Source organism: Saimiri boliviensis, chromosome 6, assembly GCF_048565385.1.
Source record: "Saimiri boliviensis isolate mSaiBol1 chromosome 6, mSaiBol1.pri, whole genome shotgun sequence".
Lineage (NCBI taxonomy): Eukaryota > Metazoa > Chordata > Mammalia > Primates > Cebidae > Saimiri > Saimiri boliviensis.
The window spans coordinates 75,926,039-75,940,533 of record NC_133454.1 but is presented as its reverse complement, the minus strand read 5'-3'; the positions used below and the strand labels follow the sequence as shown (position 1 = coordinate 75,940,533).

The following is a 14,495-nucleotide window of genomic DNA, read 5'->3' as shown; positions in this document are numbered from 1 at the left end:
GCTTGTTTTTAACCGTCCTTCTTGGGATGACTTTCCAGCTATTACAAGGGACTGGGGTGTTTTATTTTTTGGTCTTTTTCACTGCTTCAGTAAAAGGAGAGACTTGGGTGTTTTGATCTAAGCTGTATCTGCATTAGTAGACACTCTAAGCCTAGTAACACTGGTGTTTTGCATACTTGTAGAAGTACCACATTGTCCGTCTTAAATAATATCCAGAAGAATTATTTGGATTATTAGGCAGAGACTCTTGTTATTTTCACTTATTTACTACCTGGCTACCACTTGTGTTTGCTTAAAGCCTTAGGGGTCTACGATCAGCATGCAGTGAAGCCGGCCAGTCTTGTGTCCTTCCCTTCAGGGCGATGAGTTACCCCAGGGCCTGGACAAGTCCAGAAATGCTGTCTAAGAGCCAGGGACTATAGTAAAAGACCTTGTAAATCTACCTGGTACTTTATTCTTTGCAGCTATGTTGGCACTCAACTCACAAGATACCAGGGAAGAAAAGGGACGATTTCACTCTTTTCTTTCCATGGCAGAATAGCCTCTTCCCATTGCTACCATCCCATGGCCCATAAGGAGTAATGCCAAGATATTACTGATATTTACTTAAGACTCAGGACTCTTCATTCAGCTTATGGTGAATGCTGCCAGACCTGGGACTCACCCTTCAGGGTAGTGGGCTCCACTTTTTCCAAGCACAGATCCAGAAATGCTCTCTAAGAGTTAAGACCTAGAACTGTGGTTGAGCTGGTACGTAAGATGCATGACAAAGTCCCCTTTACTTTTTCCCTCTGCTTTCTCAAGCAGAAGGAATCTCTCACTATAGCCACCACAGATAGGAAGGTGCTGGGTCTCATCTGAAGCCAGCACATCTCAGAGTCTCATCTGAAGTCCATGGCTACTATTGTGGTACTACCTGTGTAGTGCTGCTGATTATTCAGAGACTAAAAGCTCTTTAGTCAGCAGGTGATGAATCCTGCCAGGACTTTGTCTTTCCTTTCAGGATGGTGGGTTCCCTTCTAGCCCTGGGTGTGTCTAGAAATGTCATTTGGGAGTTAAGGCCTGGAATGAGGACTTCATGACTCTGCCTGGTGTCGTATCCAACTGTGGCTAAACTGGTATCCAAGTTGCAAGACAAAGTCCTCTTTACACTTCTCTCTCCTCTCCTCAACCAGAAGGGAGTCACTTTCATTTCTGTGAGCTGTGCTGCCTGGGCTTGGGGTGGCATGAACATTCCCTTAGTCACCTCAGCTGGTGTCTCACTAGATCTCGTGCCTTTCATGTCTACTAGCTCTGAGCCCAGCACAGCACTAGAACTTACCTGTGAGTTGCAGTCCTGGTGCCCTAGACTGCCTTTCAAATTTATTTAGGACCCCAGAGAACTTTAGCTTGTGGTGAAACTTGCTGAAACTCAATTTCCAGTTGCTGACATGGGCAATTCAGCTATGGCTAGGGCTTGTCTAAATGCTCCCTCTGTGGATGTTGGCTGAGTTCAGCCTAGTTTTGCTTTCTGCTATGACAGGGCAGCACTGAGTTCCAATGCAAAATCCCACAATCACTGCACTCTTTCTCCCAGAAGTACACAGATTCTCTGTGTCATGTTGCCACTGCTGGGAGGTCGGGAAGGGGTGGCATCAGTGATTCAAGACTGTTTTTCCTACCCTCTTTAGTGCCTCTTCCAATGATACAAAGTTAAAACCAGGCACTGTGATTGTTCACCTGATATTTGGTTCTTTTGAAGCCGTGTTTTTCTGTGTAAATAGTTGTTAAATTTGGTGTTCTTTTTGGGGGACACTCAGTGGAGGCTTCTACTTGACCATCTTGCTCTTCTTCTCTCAACGACTCATATTTATTAAGAGATGACTCTATGCTAGAAACCATGTTCGGTTCTCTGCCGCATTATCTCATTTAATTCTCATACAACCCCATTAGATAATGCTACTATTATCTCTGATTAATACACAGAGGTACTCAAGGCAAAGAGAAGATAAGTAGTCAAGGTCACTCATATGGCAAAGGGTAGAGTACTGGTATTGATTCTTCTTTGAAGTCTTCACTGATCCCCCCAAATCAGAGGTAATCACCTTATCTTCTTGGTCTCCACATCAATGACATTTATCATCTCAACTAAATGTTCATGACTCTAGTTATGAAACCACCAAAACTTGAGTTCTATGAGGGCAGAGAATATGTCTTCCTCATCATTATAGTTCCAATATCTAGCATAGAGCATCCATATGTATATTTATGGATTGAAGTATTGGTGAGGTTGTTGACCTCTGAACCCTTGTTAAATATTATCTAGTTTTATAACTGGAATCATTTACACACACACACACACACACACACACACTCATACACTTAGCTCCTTTTGACTTACTATTTCTTCTATCTCTCCACACGTTTATATGTATATTGAAGTCTAGCAGGTATAGCTTGGGCTCTAATAGTCTACGTATTAACTAGTAGCAACTCTAATCCATTTTGTATTTATATGTTACTCAGTGATATGGAGTCATTAAAAACACAGTATGAATGGAGTGCTGCAGGAAGGACAGCTAGATTACCCATCCTCTGTGGTTCCTGAGGCAGTGATCACTGGAGACTGGCTGCTGGAGTCCGCTTCTGTCTAAACACTCCCTAAAGACCAAGCAGGGTAGAAGCTGACTCCTCACTCCAGGGATTCCTGAGGATGAGGTACAAATACTGCCCTGTTTCACTCCAGAGTGTGCATCTGGCAGCTCCTTCCCTATGTTGGAGAATAACTTTCTCTTCAACTGGGGTAAGTTTTGTGGCAGGGAATAAATGTTTGGTTCCTGGGATTTTTAGGTTTTCCTGAAATAAATCCAATAAACTGTTGATTCAGACAAGATCTTCACAATTGTCTGGACAGTGTACACAATATCTATTGTGTGCATCTTGACATCTTGAACTCCTGCAGACATTTCTCCTATGCAGGGCTGGAACTAGGGTTAGTTTTTCCTAGAATATTAAAGTAGTTTAAATATATTGAAATATTTGAAAGTAAGTATATTAAAACTCACATTAGTATAAGTTTAAATATTTTATTTATATAAAAATCAGAATTTTAAAAATTTTTACTGGCTTTAATGGGAAAATCATGAATATATTCAAAATAAAATTATTGAAACAAATTAGCCATTAATAATACACAAAAACATTTATAAGTGCTTCAGACTCCAAACAATAGCTCAGTATATAGCACTGTCAGCTCCTATCTTTATTTAAAAATTTGATATTATGTTCATTGTGAATTTTTTGGCATTAATTTTCATTTAAAAACATATTAAAGTATTTATCTTGCTTACTATGTTTTTTTGGTACTCACTTAAATTTTGCGTTCAAGGTAAGTGTCTCACTCATCTCACCTTATTTTTGGTCCTAGGACAGTCAACACCTGAAAGTCTGAGAGAGTTACAGAGAAATGGAGCCCCCAGTGATGTCTTGAATCTTTAGATACACCTGATACTAGAGTATATTTTTCAGATACAGGGCAAAGACATGCTAGGTCTGTCCTGCAGACCCTGGCCTACAGATGTAATGAGTACTCAGATACAGGTATGCACTGTTAGGGCAGCTAGGTGACTGTCTGGCTCTAGTGGCCAGAGAGCAGCGCTGGAACTGCTTGCTTTTATTCAGTGCAGGCATAATGCCGAAAGCCTGGAGCAAACACAACCTGTAGGTAATTAGCATTTATTGTTCCCCTTTCAGGGAACTTCAGGTTGCAGATGATCAAAGGTCAGTTCTAGGACAACATAAGTAGACAAACCTGTTTAAGATAAATTCCCCTACCCTTCCTTGTACCCACTCCTTGCCCTCTGCCTCAGGGTTACAGAACAGCTGCCTCCAGCTGTTCTTCCCTGGGGTTCTGTAGAACCTTCTGACCTTTCAGGTTTGCATCCTTTCCCTATAGTTTTTCCTGTCACTCTGACTGATCCCCCACAAAGACATCCCCTTTGTGGGAGGCCAAATTCGAGTTGCATTTTCTGTTATTTATAATACAAAGTGTCTTGATAGACAGAAAAAACAATTATCTTACATGTTTCAATCTTCAATTTGCTTTTTAAAACTTAACTACAGGCTGCTAGGCTCATGCCTGTAATCCCAGAACTTTGGGAGGCCAAGGTGTGCAGATCACCTAAGGTCAGGAGTTCAAGGCTAGTCTGGTCAGCATGGCCAAACCCTTCTTTACTAAAAATACAAAAATTAGCCAGGCCTGGTGGTGTGAACCTGTAGTCCCAGCTACTCAAGAGTCTGAGGCAGGAGAAATGCTTGAACCCAGGCAATAGAGGTTGCAGTGAGCCAAGATCATGCCACTGTACTCTAACTAGCCTGGGCAACAGAGTGAGACTCTGTTTCAAATAAACAAACAAACTTTTACACTGTTGGTGGGAATGTAAATTAATTCAACCATTGTGGAAGACAGTGTGGCGATTCCTCAATGACCTAAAAATAGAAATCCCATTTGACCCAGCAATCCCATTACTGGGTATGTATCCAAAGGATTATAAATCATTCTACTATAAGGACACATGCACACGAATGTTCATTGCAGCACTGTTTACAATAGCAAAGACCTGGAACCAACCCAAATGCCCAACGATGATAGACTGGATAGGGAAAATGTGGTACATATACACCATGGAATATTACGCAGCCATCAAAAACGATGAGTTCACGTCCTTTGTAGGGATATGGATGAACCTGGAAACCATCATTCTCAGCAAACTGACACAAGAGCAGAAAATCAAACACCGCATGTTCTCACTCATAGGCGGGTGTTGATCAATGAGAACACATGGACACAGGGAGGGGAGCACTACACACTGGCGTCCGTTGGGGGGAAATGGGGAAGGGATGGGGGGTGGGGAGGTGGGAAGAGATAGCATGGGGAGAAATGACAGATACAGGCGAGGGGACGGAAGGCAGCAAACCACACTGCCATGTGTGTACCTCTGCAACAATCTTGCATGTTCTTCACATGTATCCCAAAACCTAAAATGCAATAATAAAAAAAAAACTATATGCCATGATCAATACTTTTTAATTTTTAATGGAAGCAAAACATTTGATTGTAATGCATGTACCATAATTTATTTCTTGTCCTATTGATGGATATGGAAGTTTTAACAGTTTCTTTTGCTGTTGCAACAGTATACCAAAGAATATCCTTATAGATATAGCTATATGTTCTTATGCTGTAATTTCAGCAGGTAGATGCCAAAAGTGACATTGTCAGATTAAATAATTTGAACAATTAGAATTCTTAATAGCTATTGTCAAATCACTTTCTAAAATGACTATACTAAGTTACCTGCTACCAGCAGTGGGGGCTATTTTCCTTATGTTTTCCAATATGATAAGAGAATTATGATATTTCAAGATGATGCTAATTTTCATTTTTTTGAAATTTTGTAAGGTCAAGCATCTTTTCAAATGTATATTGGCCATCTGTTTTTTGCATTGACTTGTCTATTTTGATTCTTTGCACATTTTCTAATTTTTCCTTTTTCAATTATGCCACCTTTTAGATTTAAGAACATCAACCTTTTGCATATTACATGTTTTGACTTTTTTCTCCTAGAATTGTTATTTATTCTTGACTACATTTTACGTAATTGCATCATCCAGTGGCTACTCTCTATGAAATTTGGTTTTCTTATCTTAGTCTGACCCTAAAAACATTTTATCGTGTTTATGCTTCAGACCCTCACTTAAGTTTAAAAAGTATTTTTATAGTTTTATCTTAAAAATGTACATCTTTAATTAATCTGGAATATCTATCTGTTTACTGAGTGAAGTGGGAACTAATTTTATTCTTTTACAAAAATAATATAGTCCAATATCCCAAAGCCATTAACCGAATAGGCTTTCCTTTCCCCCACTAAATTGAATGCTACTTTATCACATCTTGAATTCTAAATTTATTTTTATTGGTTTCTAACATGTCTGTTAAGTTGTACTGATCCATGTAATAGCAATAACCAGCATTTGTTTAGTGTTTCTCTTACCAGCACTATGCTGTGCAGTTTACAGAAAGTATTTAAATTAATTATTGCAAAATAAGTATGGATGGTTCAATTTCATAAATCAGGCTAAATTTCTGAGATGTTAAAAAATATTTTTTGCCAATAATCAGAAAATCAGAAGCCTAGGATTTGAACCTAGGAATGGCTTCCCTGGTCATAAATACTTAAGCTGTGAATTAGAGTATCAATAGGACTTTAACAAACAGTAAAGATAGAAAAATATGTTCCAGGTTAGGATAAAAATTTGAGAAAAGTCATGAAAGTTAGAAACCCAGGTTTTGTGTGGAGAATAGTTAGCATAAGTAACCTAATTCAGGTTTATTAGGTCTAAAGGCAATTAAAGCTGGAGAATAAAATAACAGTGGGATTGCGGAGGGCTTTGCATGCTTGAAAACTTTGGACTTTATAAGTCAATAAATAATCACATAAGGATTACAAGAGAAAACAGAGTAAGATTTTTGTTTTGAGGATACCACCCAGACTGCAACATAGCTGATGAACGTGAAGGAGTTGAGGTTGGGAAGCTGGGAGACACGGAGACCAGATTAGTTTAGGACACTGTCGCAGCAGAACAGGTGAATGATGATCAAAGCCTGAGCAGGAACATGCCAATGAGAATGGGGAGGTATGTACAGGTTCTAGATATTGCTGAGATGTGATCAGAAACCTGTGTTTATATTTGTATCTACAATGATAATATGAGAAGTGGAAGAATAACATTATATACTCTCAGTCAAGGCATTAGTGATTGATTCCATGGTTTAATGTTCAACTTATAGTGGAACTTGTAACTGGCTCCGCTTACCGACATTATTCCTGTTCTTTAGTTTTCATAGAGAGACTCTGAAAGAAGGCATGTTTGGTACTAATCTCACCACCTTCCATCCCACTCTGTTAATTCTCCTTGGCATCCCAGGACTGGAGCAATACCACACCTTTCTTTTCATTCCTTTCTGCGTTATGTACCTCACTGCAGTCTTGGGAAATGGTGCCCTCATCCTTGTTGTCCTCAGTGAACGCACCCTCCATGAACCCATGTTGTCTTCTTATCCATGCTGGCTGGCACTGATATCCTGCTGTCCACCACCACTGTGCCCAAGGCCTTGGCTATCTTCTGGGTTCATGCAAGGGAGATAGCCTTTGATGCCTGCATTACTCAGATGTTTTTCATTCATATTGCCTTTGTGGCTGAGTCAGGAATCCTGCTGGCCATGGCATTTGACCGTTATGTGGCCATTTGTGCTCCCTTGAGATACACTACCACCTTAACTCCTATGGTAATTGGAAAAATGACCCTGGCCATCTGGGGACAAAGCATTGGGACAATTTTTCATATCATATTCCTGCTGAAGAGGCTGCCATACTGTCGGACCAATGTCATCCCCCACTCATACTGTGAGCACATTGGGGTGGCCTGATTGGCTTGTGCTGACATAACTGTCAATATCTGGTATGGCTTTTCAGTGCCAATGGCATCGGTTTTGGTAGATGTTGCACTCATTGGTGTTTCCTACACTTTGATCCTCCAAGCTGTGTTTAGACTTCCTTCCCAGGATGCCCAGCACAAAGCTCTCAATACCTGTGGTTCTCACATTGGAGTTATTCTCCTCTTCTTCATCCCGTCTTTTTTTACTTTCCTGACTCACCGCTTTGGAAAGAATATCCCCCATCATGTCCACATACTTCTGGCAAATCTCTGTGTGTTAATTCCCCCCATGCTTAACCCCATCATCTATGGAGCAAAGACCAAGCAAATCAGGGATGGTATGGCTCACATGTTATCTGCTGTGGGAAGTCTTGAGACAGTTCACTGTCCTTTTATAGTTTTCTCTTACCAGTAGGAGAAAAGAGAACTTGCCAAGCAAGTTCCCAAGTTTAGGCACTATGGTGTAGAAGAAAGCACATGGACTTTGGAATAAATTATACTTGGATTCAAATCCTGGCTCCCTTACTTCCTGATTTTGGAAAATCGTGGAGAGGTTCCCATCTTTTGAAAATTCAGTTTTAACCTGTAAAGTTGAACTGCTTATATGTATGCTCTAGAGTTTTTGTAAAGTTTAAATTAAATATGTAAACTACTTGGCACATTGCCCAGCATTATGTGGGATTTCAATGTTAGCTATAATTTTAACTTGAAGTTTGTTGCATAATATGTCTTAGGTTACATGAGAGTTTCAATATTTCCAGAGGTTCTCCTGCCTCCTCCTGCTTACCTTCCAAGGCTGTGTCATGATCATCATCATCTCCAACATCACTGCTGTCATTATCACAAGTTTGTTGTAAAAATCAACTGGGTAATAAATATTTTAAAAATACTTCTAAAAGCATGAAGCAGCCCAGAATGGTGGCTCATACCTGTAATCCCAGCACTTTGGGAGGCTAAGGCAGGTGGATCACTTGAGGCCAGGAGCTTGAGACAAGCCTGGCCAACATGGAGAAACCCCATCTCTACTAAAAATAGAAAAAAAAATTAGTTAGATATGGTGGCGCATGGCTGTAATGCCAGCTGCTTGGGAGGCTGAGGCAGGAGAATCATTTGAACCTGGAAGGCAGGGGTTGCAGTGAGCTGGGATAGCGCCACTGCAGTCCAGCCTGGGTGACAGAGCAAGATTCTATCTCAAAAGAAATGGGGGGGGGGAAGAACCCCACTAAGCTGTTGAAAAAGATGAAGGTTTGCATTGATTATATTTTATATGTGAGGAATCATCACCATTATTATATTTTAAAATCCTTTGGGAGGCCAGTGTGGGTGGATCACCTGAGGTCAAGAGTTCAAGACCAGACTGATCAACATGGCAAAACCCCATCTCTACTAAAAATACAAAGTAAGCCAGGTGTGGTGGCAGGTGCCTGTAATCTCAGCTACTCAGGAGGCTAAAGCAGGAGAATCACTTGAACCTGGGAGGCAGAGGTCGCAGTGAGCCAAGATTGCACCAATGCACGCAAGCTCTGGGCCATGGATTGAGACTCTGTCTCCCAAAAATAAAAAAATTAAAAAACCATCATTTTACCCATCCAGGAAATAGGCCAGGTGACATGGACACAGGCACTACCCATAGACAGTTGAGGATCTGAGCTCACAGGAACAAAGAACAAGTTATGGGGCCACATTGGTAACAGGAAAAATGACATGTCATATATGCAGATGTTAGAAAAACGAAGCAAGCTAATATTCTATGATTCTAGTTCCTCTTATCTGCTTGTACCTTTTAAAAAAATCTAATCAGAGCTAATTCTGAATAGCTTTAATTTCCATTTACAAATTATGATGACTTACAAACTGTTGCCTTAAGCTCAGTCTTTTCCCTTGAGATCCACATTTGTATAGTCAACTATTTCTTGACATCTCCAGCTGTATATCTAGTAGGTATCTCAAAATAAACATGCCTGTATTAGAAAGGGTAGCTTAGGCTATGCTACAGTAATGCATCATAAAATTTCAGTGAATTATCAAAACAAAGTTCATTCCTCTCTCATTTAAAGTGTAGTGTGTATCAATAGGATCTATTATCTGTTAGTAGCTCAGGAATCTGGATATCCCTCCATCTTGTGATATTATGTCAACATACAGTTTTCAGAGTTGCTAAAGCCAGAAAAGAGAGAAGCATGAGGCACAGCAATTATTAATTGCCTTGGTCTTAAGTAATTCATCACTTTAAAATACATTTCACTGATGAGCATGTGGCCTCGTGGCCCCAATTCAACTGCAGGGAAAGCTGAGAAATATAAGAGCATTCATGGATTTTCAGTATTGTCTCTGTCACCATCTGTACTTTTGGTTACTTAATATTTATTTCTTCCCTTTCCCAATGTAGAGACCACACTCAAATTCTCTCCACAGGAGAGACTCCGAAGTCTCACCCAAGCACTCCATCCAGCTCAGAATGTAGATCTTCAGGTGATACATGAGAACCTTTCCATCAAATTTGGTTAGGGATCTTACTGGTCTAGAGACCTGTGATTTAAAAGGGAATTTATCTGTCTGCTCCTCACCCCCTTATAAAATACATAATGATGTAACAGGGACATCTAGCAGCCATTTGGAAAGGCAAAAAATATGAAATACACAATAATTCACAGCAATGTTTGGCTGGGCATGATGGCTCATGTCTGTAATCACAGCACTTTGGGAGGTTGAGGCAGGAGGATCACTGGAGGCCAGGAGTTTGAGACCAGCTTGGGCAACATAGTGAGACCTCTCTCTACAAAAAATTTAAAGTTTAAAAAAAATTGTAGCAATTTTGAAATCCCTACTGGAAAGACATTGGGAAGGCTCCATATCTGGTTTTAGAGGATTTTCTTAATTACAGCCTTTAGGAGGCACTCTCTGGTTCATACATCAGTGTCTTGGAAGCTTCTTTTTTTTTAATTCCTGGGCTACATCTGATATGGGCATTGTGAGCCAGGTGTGGTTGCATGTACCTATAGTCCCAGCTACTCAGGAGGTTGAAATAGGAGGATTGCTTGAGCTCAGGAGGTCCTGGCTGCAGTGAACTGTGGTTCCACCACTGACTCCAGCTGGGTGACAGAGTGAGATCCCATCTCTAAAAAAGAGTTAAAAAAACAGTAGAGGGGGTATTGGGGGTTACTCTTTTCTTGGGACAGCACAGCCTTCTCAGTTCACTTCCCAGTGATGAAAGATTGAGATGTAAGAGTTTTATTAGTTCTTAAATAGTCAAAGGCTTTTTTAGCTGAGCTCTAGGTTTCTTTGGCAATAACATATACGTGATTAAGACCTAGTAGGCTTCTCATCTATTTGGTCCCACTTATGTGCCAGTAAGTATACTCCAAAATCTTTTAAAGACATAATTATCAAGTTTTCTATTTTTCTCTTTATCACTTTCATGTGCATTTCCCTGAACTTCCTGGAGACTCACTTGGAAATATAATGCTTTAGTGCGATGGTTCCATCTTTAATTTGACCTTTGTTCTCAGTTGCTCTAGTTGCTTTATCCATCTGAGATACTTACTGGATACCACACACATAACAGAATCTTTATCCTTAAGCACTTAATAAAAAAATTTTCTGGGAAGAATTGGTGAAGGTTTTAAAAACCACCTGCATTAGTCCATTTTCGTGCTGCTGATAAAGGCATACCTGAGACTGGGCCATTTATAAAGAAAATGAAGTTAAATGGGTTCACAGTTCCACATGGCTGGGGATGTCTCACGATTATGACAGAAGGTGAAAGGCAAGAGAGCATGCATAGGGGAACTGTCCTTTATAAAACCGTCAGATTTCTTGAGACTTATTCACTGTCATGACAACAGCATGGAAATTCAGTTATTTCCCACTGGGTCCCTCTAACAACATGTGGGAATTGTGCAAGCTACAATTCAAGGTGAAATTTGAGTGGGGACACAGCCAAACCATATCATCACCTACTTTTGTTTGAAGTTTGGAAGAGAAGTTCACTTTTGCATCTCTGCAAGGCTCTGAGTTTATTATTATTATTATTTTGTGACCTTCTGTGGTTGGCAGAATAATGCCCTCTCTTTCCACTGGAGAATCTGTGACCTCATCCTTGGAACCTGGGCTTATGTTAGGTTTTATGGCAAAAGGGAATTAAGGTTGTTGATAGAATTCAAATTGTTTCATCAGCAGACTTCAACATAAGAATAAATGATTCTGTGGGTGGTGACAATTTAATCACAATTTCATTTATAAGCATTCTTATAAATGAAAATGAAAGGCAGAAGAGTCAATATTGGGACAATTGATTGGAAAAGACTCAACTGGCTATTGTCATCTTTTTAAGATGAAATGGAGCCATAAGCTAAGAAATGTGGACCAGCCTCTAGAAGTTGGAAAAAGTAAGGAAACAGATTCTCCCCAGAGCCCTCAGAAAGGACTGCAGCTTTGCTAACACCTTGATTTTAACCTGGTGAAACCCATTTCAGACTCTGACACCCAGAACTGGAAGATTAAAAAATTTGTTATTTTATGCCACTAAGTTTGTGATAATTTGTTGCAGCAGCGATAGTAAACCAAAATGCTCTCCAGTCTCACTCTTTTTCTCTTGCAAAATGTCCAATTGTTCAATTTTTTTTTCTTTGCACTTCTTTCCATTTGGCTACCTCACTAAATGTTGCCAACACATATTACCAACACTGTGTTTTCCAACATCTCTTCTGCTAGAGCTACAAGCTTAGGAGGCAGCCGGTCTGTTCTGACATGCTGCAGGTATACTAACTACTTTTCTATTGCATAGCACAGATAATCATTTTTTTTTTCAATTTCTGTTATCCTATTATCTCCCCACTTGCAAACAAAATTCTGTATCTATATTGTTATCCCTCCATTTTTGTTATTTATTTCCAGCCATGAAGATGGGTGAGACAGTCTAGAGAAAGCATAGTCCTCTTAATTACCACTTACATTCCCAGGTGTAAACTCATTCACATGATCTCCAGCAATCAATTAGGCCATGATGCAGTAACATTTAAGCAATTCTGCTCCTTCTATAGGAGAGAGCTGTTCTTGGGAAGCAGCTAACGAGCTACTGATACATTTAAAAATAATAGGCTGGGCATTGTGGCTCAAGCCTGTAACCCCAGCACTTTGGGAAGCCGAGGGAGGCAGATCACAAGATCAGGAGTTTGAGACCATCCTGACCAACACGGTGAAACCCTGTCTCTGCTAAAAACACAAAAATTCACTGGGTATGATGGCGTGCACCTGTAATCTCAGCTACTCAGGAGGCTGAGGTGGGAGAATTGCACGAACCCAGGAGGTGGAGGTTGCAGTGAGCCCAGATCATGCCACTGCACTCCAGCCTGGGCGACAGAGTGAGACACCGTCTAAAAAAAAAAAAAAAAAAAAAAAAAAAAAAAAAAAAAATCTTCTTTTCTAGATGGGACCACATAACTAGTATGGCCAAAAAATGTAGGCAGAAGTGATGTGTGTCCCTTCCACATTGAGGTGGTTAAATAGCCATTATAACTTTTCTCTGTGCTCTTTCTTGTTCATGATGACATCAGAGAAAACATGCTGAAAATAGCAGCATTTCAAGTAGAAAGAGTTTGGAATCCTAAGTCAATACTTGGAGGAGAGCCAATCATAGCACAATTCAACCAGCAACATCATCATTTTCTTCTTTTCTGTGTGAACAACAAATCATGTTTTATTGTGTTAACCAAAAAATTTGAAGTTATAACCTTATTAACACAGTAAGTCATTGAATCACTCTGATTCTCAGAATTTTTTTGAAAGTGAGGAAACATATTTAACTAGCAGAATTTTATCAGGACTAAATGAGATTGGGTTTGAAATAATTTTTAATCTGCCAAGTACTTCATATAGGATATAACTGTTACTCTTATGCCTCTTCCAGATGGAAACATAGAAGCTATTGGTTTAATTGGAACCCTTTTTGGTGATTGCCTCTCTCCTTGCCTCTATTCTTTGGTGTCTGAAATTGCTGATCACTGGTGAAAGCAGCAGCCTGTCTTGTTAGAAAAAAATGCAGCTTCTCTCCTCGCAGCTATATCTCAATAACTCTCAAGTTTATCTATCCTAGTGTAAGGACTGATTACGTGTAGTTCTGCTGTGGGTTTTTTAAGCCCCTTTGTGATGCCCTTCATTAAACCATTCAGTCCTGATGGCCTCATGGTTCCTGTCACTGCCCCACATCCAGGTTCTCTCCTCCAAAGAGTTGATCCTCAAGAGTGTATTCATCCATATTTTCCTGAAGATTCCCCTCAGTTCACGGTCTAGAAGATGTTTTCCTCTGACTGACTGAGCCATTTACACAGAATAGCTTAAGTAGTTGTGGGATGCAGAGTCCTGTGCTACACACATTGCTTTGTCCAGAGTTTACTAGAGATAAAAATAAGAGGTCGGGTATGGTGGTTCACCCCTGTAATCCCAGCACTTTGGGAGGCCAAGATGGGTGGATCACTTGAGGCCAGTAGTTCGAGACCGGCCTAGACAACATAGTAAAACCCTGTCTTTACTAAAATACAAAAAAAGTAGCCAGGTGTGTTGGTACACACCTGTAATTCCAGCCACTCTGGAGGCTGAGGCACAAGAATTGCTTAAACCTGGGTATCAAAGATTGCACCACAGCACTCCAGTCTTGGTGACAGAGTGAGACTCTATCAAAAAAAATAAAAATCACTTAGTATCCACCAAAAGGGCACTTAGAATATTTTTTCTAGGCTTTGAATTTTATTGTAAATTAATTTTGATCACCAGTATATGGATAGGACATTCAAGGCATATTCTCTTTTGTTATCTATTGAATTTCTTAACATCCTAGTTACATATTTACGTAAATACTATTTCTAATGTACAAATAAAAAAATAGGGAGGGTAGGTAAATTGCAAAGGACACTATCTGTTCTGTCTTTTGGGCTGCAGCTGACCAGAATAGAGCACACACTGTCAAGCAAAATGGGAACTTACTGGCTTATAGGATAGAAGGAAAGACTTAGAAACTAAAC

The 14,495-nt window shown here is 40.0% G+C and overlaps 1 pseudogene; it reads left to right on the top strand.

Annotated features, from left to right (window-relative positions):
• Positions 1-6,183: 6,183 nt before the first annotated feature.
• Positions 6,184-7,891, top strand: LOC101039540 (olfactory receptor 52B2-like; annotated as a pseudogene).
• Positions 7,892-14,495: the final 6,604 nt, after the last annotated feature.